Here is a 10,389-nt window from a genome sequence, read left to right on the forward strand (position 1 = left end):
CCCTAAGAAAAGATCATAGTTCTCAAACAACATTTTGACTCAATAAAAGATACGATTTTGACTCGATAAAACAGACTCAACGAAAGCAACAAAAGAAACAACCAAAGCAAACTCGATTAGTAAACAAATGACATCCTCCCCCCGACTTGCTTCACACCGACTCGTAGTGAAAACAATTCAAAGAAAAGATGCCATACACACTCAAAAGAAAGCAAGAGAAAAATAAAGAAATGGTAGGAAAATCAGAAATACCTGGTGGATTGCCTCCCACAAAGCGCTTGTTTTATGTCACTATCTTGACCGGATTCTTGTGGACTAATGGGTACGAGTGCGGGAGCTTGCTCCGAAACAAGGTCCCCAATCATTCAACTTTAGCTTCAGAACTTTACCAACCACACTTTTCACAGCTTTTCTACCCTTCTCTTTCCATTCAGAAGTGAGAATGCTCCTAGATTTGGAGAAAGGTTTCGAGGTTCCTTTACATTGCACCTTATACTCAATGGTATCCCCGACACAACGCAACGGTATCAAAGCTATATGAGGATCTCCCTTGATCCTTTTCTGCTTCACTATATCCTTAGCAGCAATCTTCTTTATTGGAATGTGAGTGTCTCCATCCAGGACTTCTTTGACCTCACTCCAACCACTGCATTTCTTTACACACTTTTCGCTAGATTCATCATTCGTGTCAATAGAAAATGCATGACCGTCAATGGTGGGATTTTTTCCTCGTCTCTCTCATGTCAAACTCCAAAGAGTAGTCTCTAATCCGCAAGCTGATCTTGCTTCTTCTCACATCAATTATAGCTCCTGCGGTGTTCAGAAATGGCCTCCCAAGAATGAGAGGATCTTGTGGTTCCTTGTCAAGCTCCAAGATAGTAAAATCAGTTTGAATGTAGAAATTTCCCACTCGAACATGCACATCTTCCGCCAAACCCACCGGGTATCGCACAGAGCGATCGGCTAGAATCAAAGAGATCCTTGATGGCTTGAAATCGGTAATGCCTAGACGCTTTGACACAGAAAAAGGCATCAAGTTAACACCAGCTCCCAAATCGCAAAGACATCTCTCAAATATGGACTTCCCAATCCGGCAAGGCAAAACAAAACTCCCTGGATCATCGAGCTTCTCAGGAATAGTGACTGGAAGGATGGTGCTGGAAGTGCTGACCATCTCTTTCCCTGCTACCACCTCTAAAGCATCACTGAGTTGTACCTTGCTTTGTTGTCTCTGAGACTCCTCCAGCTCAGCATACTCCTTACTCTTAGAGATCAACATAACTCCTTCCTCAATGCTCCTCTTGTTGGACAAGACATCTTTCAGGTAATTTCTGTAGGTTGGAACGTGGAGAACCAACTGTAAGAAAGGAAGTCTCACATACAACTGTTTCATGATCTGATCAAAGCGTGCATACTCTTTCTGTTTCTGAAGCTGTTTCTCACGGCCTGGAAATGGAAGCTTAGGAACATAGGATGGCGGCTCCACATATAAAGGTTCATCAACCTTTCCAATCTTGTCCTCTACAGGTGTCTTAACAACAATAGTTTTAGCTTCCTCCTGTTTGGCAACATCAATCTCTCTGGGCTCTTCCTGAATCATAATTGCATAACAATGTTCCTTACCCTTGGATTCTACTTTCCCAGGATGAGCACCGGTTGGTCGTGTAGAGGCTTTAGATATTTGAGCAACCTGACTCTCAAGAGTCTTGACATGTGAGGATAGCGTTGTAAACTTTCCATTGAGATCATTGTACATGCTATCCACCTTTACATTGATCTCAGCAGCATTCTTCTTCTGACCTTCAAGAATTTGCTTCATCATCAATTTTATCTCATTATCTCTAGATGTAGATGCATGAGTGGTACTTGCAGGAGGTTGGAATTGTCCCTGGTAGCTCCCTTTAGTCTGAAAACCGTGACTAGGCTGAAATTGTTGACCTTGTGACTCTGCCTGAGTCGGATACACCTGATCTTGAGGATTTTCGACATTGAGTACTCCTGTAAGAAAGGTTAGGATGGTTCCGGTAATTCTGATTAAACCCTCTGTTCTGATAGTTGCCATACCCATTCACGAAATTCTACTCTGCCTGTAGATCGTCAGAACCGTCTCCGCTAAACTCTTGATGCACTGGACCTTTACCCAAATCCTCGCAGTAGTTGACAACCCGCTGATCTCTCATGAGGAGCTGCTCAACCTTAGCTGTCAACTCAACAATCTGCTTTGATTCTCCTCCTCCACCTCTGTACGACCTGTCATAGACAACATTGTGGTTACTGTTACTGGCTGCCAGATTCTCAATAAGCTCTATAGCTTCCTCCTCAGTCTTGGTCATAAAATCCCCATTACTAGCAGTATCTAGTGCCATCATGTAGTCTTTGTCGACTCCTCTGTAGAAAGTATTGATCAAAGTGGCACGTGGAAAGCCGTGGTGGGGACATTCCCTGTAGGAATCTTTGAACCGTTCCCAAGCTTCATGGAACGATTCTGTACCATGCTGCTGAAAAGAAGAGATCTTGTTCCTCAGAATGGCTGTCCTGGACTGAGTAAAATACTGTGACAGAAATGCAGCTTTATAGTCTTTCCAGCTTCTTAAATTCTCAGTGTTCAAAGACTTCAACCAGCGATGGGCTTTGTCAGCTAAGGAGAATGTGGAAAGTCTGCATTTGATGATATCATCAGGTACTCCATTCATTCTTGTTGTACTGCATATATCCTCGAAGTTATCTAAATGGTAGACTGGATTCTCTGAGGTGAGACCATGGAACTGATTCTGCTTCACCAAAGATAGCAACCCTATCTTGATCTCAAAATCATTCCTATTGATTGGCAGCTATTGGTTCCTGTCTCGAAAATGCACAACATTAGGAGCATCATGATCTCTCAAAGTCTGTCGAGCAGGCGCGGGCCTAGCATTTACTGCAGCTAAACGAGCGGCATTAGCAGCAGCCACACGTTCAACAGCTACACGGGCAGCGGCAGCTTGTTCACCAGCAGCAGGAGCATTGTTGTTTGCATGAGGTGGAGGTCCTGAAACACTCCTTAATGATCACCTCCAAGTGGGAGTTCATCCCTATTCTGAAGATTTCCTGCAGCATCAAATTCAGCCATTTCAGCTTCTCTCTGCTCGGCTATCTTCTTCTTTTTCTTATTCGCTCTTTCAAATTTTCCGATATTCTCTTGGTAATCCGCTAGATGTGACGAGCCTTGGCTGCGGGTCATACACCTGAAAACACCAAAGAGAAAACGAAAACGAAAATTAGTAACAGAAAATAAAAATGCTTTAGACTAAAAGCTAATCCTAAATCCTTAGGTAACGCAATTGGTCCCCGGCAACGGCGCCAACTTGATTGCTCGAGTAATTAACTCAATAAACTTAACCGTTAGGCAGTATATTCGAGGTCGATCCACAAGGACCAAAGATACTCTAAGGATTTCCAAGACTCGTTCTTAGCTAAAGCTAAAAGATTGTTTTGTTTGGGTTTTCAGAATTATAAAATAAAAATGCAAATAAATTAAATGATTAAACTTATGAATTTAAAGACATTGGGCCATAGGGTATTTCAGAGATCAATAAATAATGGAAACATTAGACAAGGAATTCAACAATTAAGCGCCGTTCTTGAACATGAACACATTTAGACTAATTCTCTTTCAAGACATTAATCACTAAATTTGACTATTCGATTACTAAACTTTCGCATGTAATTTCCTAGTCAAATTCGCATTATCAAACAAGTTCATTAAGTTCACAATGCGTCCTAACGTCAAATTTCGTTGGCTAGAAATACATTGCTCAATTCACATTCTTTCAGGCATTCTATCGAACACTTTTGATGCATAGAAAAACCTAGACTCTACAACAGGGTGATCAATCCTATTCTAGCATTAAGAACATGTGAATCAAAGAACCTAGAGAATAAGAACTCCTAATATCAATCAATCCATTAATCCATTGAATCTCCTAATTAGAACCCTAAAACCCAATTGAGAAACTACTCACACATAGCAACAGAAACAAGACAAATAAATGAAGAAGACATAATTGAATTGCAATGAAAATAAGAAAATAGGGTTTAGAAATCTTCTCCAAAGTGTCAAAGAGGATGAATCTCTAGAATCCCAAAAAGCTTACAAGAGAGAAGTCTCAAAAGTTGCAGAAAAAGAACGTCAAAAGAAAATTAGGTCTCTGGGGTTTTTATACCCAAGTACAAAAAAAGGAAGACAAAACCCGGTTTAGGAAAACCGTCTCGGGACGTCGAGGCTCGGATCGATCGATCCCATGGGTGGATCGATCGATCCCATGGGTGGATCGATCGATCCAGATATGCTGAATCAATTGGTCTTGGACGGATGATGCTGGATCGATCGATCCCCCCTGGGATCGATCGATCCCGAAGCTCCTGGAGTCAAGCTCTGCACCTGCTTCAAATGCTCGCCAGATTGACCTGTCTTCACTAATTTGGGTATAAATCTTGAATGCACCGTTAGATTTCCTTCAATCCACTTGGAAAATCAAGCTAACATCTTCATCTAGCTTGTGTCAAAAATTCAGAAAGATTTAACTGTGGGAAGTCTTCCATCTGAGGCCAAACATTTGATACTTCTAACCGAAACTGCATCTCCAAATGTGTGTTTATATCCCAAAACAGCTCGTTTTCCTCCGAAGCAACCTAAAACCTGTAAAGACTCGATAAAAGACTAAAAGACTCTAAAAACACACTTTGACTCTTTAAAATATATGATCTAGGAAAGAAAACAAAGACTCAAAACCGATAAAAACACAACATATCAATTGGTTCGATTTTTTTAGCCTTGATTCCAGTTTGGTACTTTCGATTCGGTTAATTTGCCAACATCTAACTGGAAGTGACAAAATAATTTTTATTAGTGCTTTTTTGTTGTTGTATAATTTAGTTTAGATCTCAATACTGGTACATAATATTTGTGTATATAATGATTTAGATAAATATAGTTATTTTTGTTATTAAATATTTGTCTTCAGCTCACATTTTCTTCAATTCATCCAAGTCAATATTTCCTTGAAATTGACTTCGAAAGACAAAATGGAGGTCATCGTCAAATAATATCGCATATACGAGTTGACATCTAAGGACAACCACAATTGTGGGATCTCTTAATCACTATTTAAGGGTCCTCCTACCTATTAAGCATGGTCATAAACATGCTTCTTGCCTTAATGGATCATAAAAATTAAGTTGTGGAGTCCTTAGCTGTTGAAAGATGGGAGAGGTTATCGGGTTTAGAGGAGGGTTTTCTGAAACAAAAATCAAAGTTGCACTGGTTAGATGTGGGGGACAAGAACAATAAGGCATTTTATAATGCTATAAAGGAAAGAAATACTCAAAACTCTATTCATGAGATTTTAGACCCTAATGGCATTTGTCTTAAGAGTATGGAGGAAATAAAAGCAGAAGGGGTTCGGTTTTTCTCGGAACTATTGACATATAAACCGTCGGACTATGTAGGTATTGAGGTTGATGATCTTCGAGAGCTGCTTCCCTATCGCTGTCCTCCGGCAAAGCGGGATCATCTTCTTGCGGATGTTACGGTGGATGAGGTGAGAAAGGTTTTGTTTTCTATGCCTACAAATAAATCGCCGGGACCGGATGGTTACACAGTGGAGTTCTATAAGGCAGCTTGGTATTGGAAGTGATTTCACAGTTGCAATACAATCTTTCTTCAAGTTTGGTTTCTTGCCGAAAGGACTAAACGCGACAATTCTAGCTCTTATCCCAAAGACGATAGATGCACGGGTGATGAAAGATTATGGACCCATTTCTTGCTGCAATGTGGTGTATAAGACTATCTCAAAAATATTGGCTAATCGGTTAAAGACCATTCTCCCCGATTTCATTGCTCCGAATCAGTCAGCGTTTATTGAGGATAGACTTCTAATGGAAAACTTACTACTTGCTACTGAATTGGTGAGAGATTATCACAAGGAAGGTGTGTCTTCTCGTTGTGCGATGAAGATAGACATTTCGAAAGCTTTTGTTTCCGTACAATGGGATTTTTTGTTGAATGTGCTCGCAGCAATGGACCTACCAGAACAATTCATTCACTGGATTTCTCTATGTATATCAACGGCCTCTTTCTCTGTTCAAATAAATGGAGAGCTTGCTGGTTTTTTCAAGAGTGAAAAGGGGTTGAGACAGGGATGCTCTCTCTCTCCATATCTATTTGTGATCTGTATGAATGTTTTATCATCTCTACTTGATAAGGCTGCGGTGGAAAAAATATTTGGTTTTCACCCGAGATGCAAAAATATGAAGCTTACACACTTATGTTTTGCAGATGACATAATGGTTTTTACGGATGGTAGAGCAGCCTCTATGGAAGGAATTCTCGATGTTTTCAAGGATTTTCACAAGATCTCATGATTGAGTATAAGTCTTGAGAAGTCAACTCTGTTCTTAGCTGGTATATCTGCTCATAACAAAGTTGAGATTCTAGCCAGATTTCCTTTCGACTCTTGTGCATTACCAGTCCGCTATTTGGGATTACCTCTGCTAACAAAGCGGATGACTCTATCTGATTGTCTTCCATTGCTTGAAAAAATAAGAGGCCGGATCAGTTCATGGAAAAACAGGTTTCTATCCTTTGCGGGAAGATTACAACTACTACGTTCCGTGATCGCAAGTCTTACCAACTTCTGGATTGCTGCATTTCGATTACCTTCAGCCTGTGTAAGGGAAATAGAAAAGATATGTGCTGCATTTTTGTGGTCGGGTCCGTCTCTCAACATAAAGAAGATCAAGGTAGCATGGAGGGATGTTTGTAAGCCAAGAGATGAAGGTGGTTTGGGGCTCAAATCTGTGGTTGAAATAAATAAGGTAAGCTGTTTTAAGCTCATTTGGCGGATAGTCTCAAATCCAAATTCTCTCTGGGTAAATTGGATAAAAAGAGAACTCATTCGATCAGGTTCATTCTGGTCTGTCAAAGAAACCACCTCTTTGGGCTCTTGGATGTGGAAGAAGTTGCTCAAATACAGATCGCAGGCCAAGGTTTTTCACTCAATGGAAATTAAAAGTGGGTTACAAACATCCTTTTGGTATGATCACTGGTGCTCTCTTGGTCGATTATATGATATTCTTGGAGTGCGGGGTTTCATTGATTTTGGAGTTTCCTCTAAAGTTACGGTTGCTGCAGTCCTAGCAAATCACAGAGCTAGGCACCACCGTCTAGATATTTTAAATCAAGTAGAAGCGGAGCTAGAGAGACTTCGAAGCAAGGGACAATACCTTGATCCGGATGTATCCTTGTGGAGAAGACCAAATAACAAGCTCAGATCACGGTTCATCACTTCTGAAACTTGGAAACAACTCCGAACTGCAGGGCCAAAAATAAGCTGCGCTAAGAGTGTTTGGTTCCCGGACTCTATTCTGAAACACTCTTTCCTGCTATGGCTTGCGGCAAAAAACAGACTAGCCACGGGTGAGTGTATGGTCTCTTGGAACAGGGGAGTGAATCCGTCATGTGTTCTTTGTCAAGCTCCGATGGAGACACGAGAGCACATTTTCTTTTCTTGTGTCTTCTCTTCGCGAGTCTAGGAGGAGCTGGCAGGTCGACTTCCTCAACAACGCTACACTACCAGTTTCATAGAGGTACTGAATCTTCTATCCAACTCCACAATCACATGCACGGTTGGCTTCATTCTTCGCCTTCTTTTCCAAGCTACTACCCACTCTATTTGGATAGAGCGGAACAAACGAAGGCATGGCGAATTACCAAGTACTGCAGATCAGTTAATCAAGTTGATTGATCGATTGATACGCAATAAAATCTCATCTATCCGGCGACAGGATCCCCGTAAACACGAAGATGGCCTTCGTGTATGGTTTGAGTCCAGAAGCTAACATTATTTTCTTTTATTTCGGATACAGTTCAAAAACAAGTTTGAATTAAGGTTGCATTCATTGTAAAAACGTTTTTTTGGTTGAATAAATTTTACATTCTTTCAAAAAAAAAAGAATTAAGTAGTGGATGTCATGGTTTTGAAACCAAACGAAGCTCCATGAGACCTCGAAAACTAGTGGATTAACAACGCATTAGTTGATTTCTAAAATAAGCTAACAACTGATCCAATCTTGCAAGTATGCAACTCACAACTAAGTCATCATAACATAAAAGTGGAAACTAGTTTGAAGATCCAATATGTAAAATAAAGAGTTCGTAACTACAAGATATACATTAGCTATGTATATCCCGCATTAACTGGTTAAAGGAAGCCGATTTGAATACTTCTTACTTTCACAAAATCTGTTTGTCGAGAGCAAGTTTCAACACCATCAGATCTTTCATGCTGCACTCCGGTGACCTTATTGTTGATCCGATTGATATGAGCCTTCACGCAATCTCTCACTTTAAGTCCATTTTGGCTCCAGAGCTTCTGCAAAGGCCCTCTCTCCCGTCTTCTCAAGAGTGGTTCGATCAGGTGCTTGAATCCTTTCAGATGCTCTCAGTTACAGTCCCATTCTTTGACTGCTGCTCCAAGCTCCTTGGAGATCTCAAAGGTAATTTTCAAGCTAAACCCAAACAAAGCACCTGGTCCTGATGGGTTGACTTCTGGTTTCTACAAGTCTGCTTGGGGCACGTTGGGTGCTGAGGTTGTTGCCTCAATTTGCCATTTCTTCCACACAGCTTTTCTTCCAGCTTCAACAAATGCTACCATCCTGACTCTTGTGCCTAAGCGACCTGGAGCCTCAAAAATTGAAGTCTTCCAACCAATCTCTTGTCTGAATACTCTCTACAAAGTGGTCTCAAAGCTTTTAGTGACCAGGATTAAACCATTATTACCGTCTCTTATTCTCCCAAACCAGACTGCTTTTGTTAAAGACAGGCTTCTACTGGAAAATACTATATTGGCTGCGGAAATAGTGCATGGCTACCACAAAGCTGCAGGTCCAAAAAGAATAGTCATCAAGAGTGATATTGCAAAAGCTTTTGACACTCTCTCCTGGGAATTCTTATTTGGCTATCTACAGGGGCTTGATATTCCTGACATTTACTTAAGATGGCTCCAAGCTTGTATCTGTATAACAAACTTCACTATTGGTTATAATGGAATGGTTCATGGTTATTTCAAAGGTAAAAGAGGGCTTAGACAGGGTGATCCCCTCTCTCCTTACCTTTTTGTGATAGCCATGAACAATCTCTCTTTGATGTTGAATAAGGCAGCTGAGGAGGGGAAGTTCAAGTACCATCACAACTGTGACAAAGCCAAGCTCACCCATCTCTGCTTTGCTGATGACCTTCTTATCTTCCTTGATGGTTCTCTTTCTTCGGTGCAGAATGTCCTTAATGTTCTTCATGAATTTGAGGAGAGGTCGGGTCTTGCTGTTAGCATTCAAAAGACTTTGTTTTTTGCTGGTGGTCTAACTGAGGGTGAGATCTCCCAAATCAATTCTGCCACTGGACTGACCCTTGGCAGCCTACCGATGCGCTATCTTGGGGTCCCTCTGTGTACAAAAAAATTCACTTTACAAGAATGCGAACCTCTTCTCCAACAAGTTAAAGGAAAAATCAACAATTGGTGTGCTAAATACTTATCTTTTGCTGGCAGGTTACTTCTCATTAATACAGTTATTGCAGGAATTTCCAACTTCTGGTGCTCTACTTTTGTGCTCCCAAAGCTGTGCATAAAAAAAATTAACTCTCTTTGTAATGCTTTTCTATGGAAAGGAAGCCTAGAAGGACATTACACTGCTAGAGTTTCTTGGGATACTGTAATTAAACCAAAGGATCAAGGTGGACTAGGTATTAGAGATCTTACTGTCTGGAATCGTGCCTGCTCCATCAAGCTTATTTGGCTCCTGTTTTTCCAATCTGGTTCAGTGTGGGTGGCCTGGTTTAAACATCATTTCCTGCGGGGGTCATTGAATAATTTTTGGACTATGAAGCAAAGACCTACTTACTCATGGATGGCCAATAAGTTATTGAAAATCAGAGAGGATGTGTATAAGTGGATTAAGTTAAGAGTTGGTAATGGTGTTACCTGCAGATTTTGGTCTGATAACTGGTCACCTTATGGAAGGATTTCGGAGTACTTCGGGTCTGCAAGGATGTCAAGACTGGGGATAAGGAATGATGCAACTTTGCACCAACTCTACAATAATGGGCGTTGGCTCCTTCCTCATCCTAGAACTGATCACCAGGTTACTCTTCAGATTTATCTCACTACTGTCTCACTCTCTGATGTTGATGATCATTATGAATGGGAATTGGATGGCAAAATTTATCAAAGATACTTTACGGGCCTGGTCTACAGAAATCTTCGAGAGCTTTCGCCTCTGGTTCCATGGAGAAAGGCCGTCTGGATTTCTGGTGGTGTCCCGAAACACTGTTTCCTCACCTGGTTACTAGTTTTA

Source organism: Arabidopsis lyrata, assembly GCF_000004255.2.
Source record: "Arabidopsis lyrata subsp. lyrata unplaced genomic scaffold ARALYscaffold_6, whole genome shotgun sequence".
NCBI classification, from domain to species: domain Eukaryota; kingdom Viridiplantae; phylum Streptophyta; class Magnoliopsida; order Brassicales; family Brassicaceae; genus Arabidopsis; species Arabidopsis lyrata.